The sequence below is a fragment of the Tigriopus californicus genome, chromosome 1 (assembly GCF_007210705.1).
Source record: "Tigriopus californicus strain San Diego chromosome 1, Tcal_SD_v2.1, whole genome shotgun sequence".
NCBI classification, from domain to species: Eukaryota; Metazoa; Arthropoda; class Copepoda; order Harpacticoida; family Harpacticidae; genus Tigriopus; species Tigriopus californicus.
In genome coordinates, this window is record NC_081440.1 from 8,866,253 (window position 1) to 8,869,608 (window position 3,356).

A 3,356-nucleotide genomic window follows, 5' to 3' on the forward strand; every position below is an offset into this window, starting at 1 on the left:
CTGGCTAGGAGGAAGGACTTCATGAATATCAAGAAATTCAACAAGTTTGAACTTCATGATCTTCTCAAACACCTTCGCAATATTCGAAGTGAGAGAAATTGGCCTATAGTTAGTGGGGAGTGACTTATCTCCCCCTTTAAAAATTGGAACAACATGAGCTACCTTCAGAGAAGAGGGGAACTTGCCCTGGTCCAAGATGCAACGCATCAAGTGCGAGAAAACAGGAGCAAGAACCAGTGATCATTTCACCAGAAACTGAGATGTCACACCATCAGGGCCAGGAGAGCTCGAGAGTCTCAAGTCCCTGATGGCCGCTAAAGCATCTTGATCTGTAACTACAAGATCATCTAAACGCTCAACTTGACAAGCCTTGTCAATCTCAACAGATTCATCAATAGAGGAACTCCTAACTCCTAAACTGTTTGGAGTTGAAAACACACTAGAGAACTGATCTCGAAGTATGTTGGCCATAGACTCCATATTGTCCAAGACTTCCCCGTTGACCTCAAAAGGCCCTACAGGGCGTTTCATATTTCTCTTAGAGTTTGCAAAAGAGAAAATGCCTTCGGATTCGACCTCACCTCTTGAACTACTCTAGTTACTTTTATTCACTCAATTAGGTTTGGGTTTTTACGGTTCTTTGGTAAGGCGTAATTACTTTAAAACCTAATAAGTTTTTTTGCAAATTTATGTTCACCTTTATAAGTTTCTCTCTGATTTGTATTGTAGTATTTCTAGTTTCGCATTGCTTTTTGCAGAGGTCGTAGTTCTTTACTTTGAATGTATTGGTACTTGACAAGTAGAATTTTTTGTTAATAAGTGTATTGATTTCATTTGTGTTAGATCAGTTCTGTGTTTTTGTGCTGTTTTCCTAGTTTACAGTACATATGTTCTTGATTCCTTGCTTTTTTCTGTCCCTTACTTCTTGTATACTATCTCCATCTTAGATATGTATGTTTAGTTTGATGTGAAGTAGTTCATTTCTATTTTGCTTCGTTGTCCTGCATCTCAGGACAAGATATTATAGCCTTTTAGTTTTCTTCTTTTTCTTGGTCTCTTGATTTTGCTGCTCATTGATAGTTCCGCTGCATTCATGATGGAAGTTATTTTTGGAAAAGTCAGCAAAGAGGCTAGACAATGTTTGGACTTGGTCTTAGCAGGGAAGGATCCTTCCCTAGACAAAAAGCCCTTTATTTTAGAGGTTTTAGTTGCTTGAGTCAGGAAACCAGGGTGCTGCTTGAAGAACAGGCTCCCCCAGTAGTTGAGAAGTCGACTAATTTGACCAACGTAGAAGTTGAAGTAGTATCTCCTCTTAAAAAAGCGCAGGAAAAGACNCTTGAGAAGTACAATAGGAAGAAGGGATTTTCAGAGGTAGATTGTCCTTTTTTCACCCGTACAGGTGCTGTCAGTCCATGAGACTTAAGACGTGCTTTAATGTACGGTGTACCTCAGTCCACGTAGAAGGGACGCAGAGAAAGGCGAGAAATAGGATTGCTCAGTTTCGTAGTTTTAGAGCTGACCCTATTCCTAAACCTAATTCCACCCCACCCCTTTCCTTAACCCATTTAACTTCCTCTCTCCCTCTCCTCCTACCCTCCACCCTCTCTCCCAATTCCATCACCTTCCTTCAAAAATTCGTTCCTATTCTAATGTAGCTGCCCATCCCATTCCTCAAACCCAACCATCTCGTAGGTAAGCTAAAGACAACTTACTATTATTAACAATGTCCAATTCATTTGCTTTTGGTCAGAAGCAGTGCTTTGAGTTCAATAGAGGGATAGGTGGTGAAAATGGGGATGATAAAAAAACCAGTGATTTGAGCCCAAAACTGAAGGCAAAACTATGCAAAAATATATATATTATCTTATTTCATATCTCTCTGGATGTATCAATTTCCATCAAACAAGTAAAGAGTAAAAAGTAAGCATTTTAAGTGTTACATTTTTTTATCTATGTACAAAAAAATTGTAAGACTCTTTGTCATGTAATGTATCTACAATAGCTCAAGTCATCTCTCTATTGCTTTCCTAAAAAAACGTGATTCTAGTTGAAATGGTATCAAAACCCTTTTCATTCAATCTAAAATTGTATTTCTGTTTGCATGAAGCACTCTCATATGCTCTCTGTGTATATACGATCTCTTGTATCCATGCCCCAACTACCGTTCAATAAACAGTTTGCAATAGAGCTTCAACCAGAGTACATCGTCTGTCTGTTCTCCACGCGTCCATAACATAACATGGCGCAGTCGGCAGGATATTGTGACTATTGAGGTTGTGAAAGTAGTGAAAATCGTAAGCTGCCAAAACATTCAATATTACATGACTGCGATTCAATGAACCTAAGCCTACAAAATAGTAAAGATGCAAATGAAAACATTTCAAGGAATTTAAAAGTACATGTATTGGCCACCTAGATCACGGTCGCCATGTAATGGTTAACCTAGATCACGGTCGCCATGTATTGGCCACACTAGATCACGGTCGCCATGCAATGGCCAACCTAGATCACGGTCGCCATGTATTGCTCGAATCAAGTTCAACGAGAACAAGACACCAGACTTAGTGAAACTTAAGACTAGCTAAGAATGAATAGTGTTGACATGGAGAGAGTAAGTCGTAGACTCTCTTTTTATTCATAGCTAGACATGGCTTTACATACAGAGAAGAGCATTGCGCTTACGGCGCCTGTTCCAAGTCTGTCGCAACATGTTGGAGCATAGAGTCCCTCTTTGGGATCAGGGTGTGGTTCTCTCATGACGATGCCTTAGTTTGTATACATGCCCTCGTGACAAGGTAAAAGGGAACCTTGTCCTTGTCAACAAAGAAGAACCGGAAGCCTCGCATGAGAGACCTGTTATGATAGTTGCTAACAGACATGACAGATTTACAAAATGCATATTTAAATGTGAAGTGTGAAGAAACAAGTCAATTTTTGAAGTAGAGTAAGATTGGAACATGGAGAAAATCGGAACACGGAGATACGTGGAACATTGAAATGAAATTGGAGCATTGAGATAAAGTCGGAAAATGAGATAAGATTGAAAATTGAGATAAAGTTGGTTGGACATCGAGACAAAGTGAGAATGAGAGGAAATACGTATGAATGATGAAATATGAAATTACTAGTGCGGCATGGAATTTAGCTTGTTCTTGTAAGATTGAATAGAAAAAGAAATAGAGATAAAAGAATGACCGAGGTCGTTCACACCTACGGACACAATGCACGTTATGGGGCACCGACTGGGCTAGTCGGGGAGCTCAATGGATAAAAGGCTTAAACATAGATCGTGGAAAGCGGGATCAACTGCATCCGATAACCACATATGAGCTAAGGGAATCACAGCACTGTGGTCT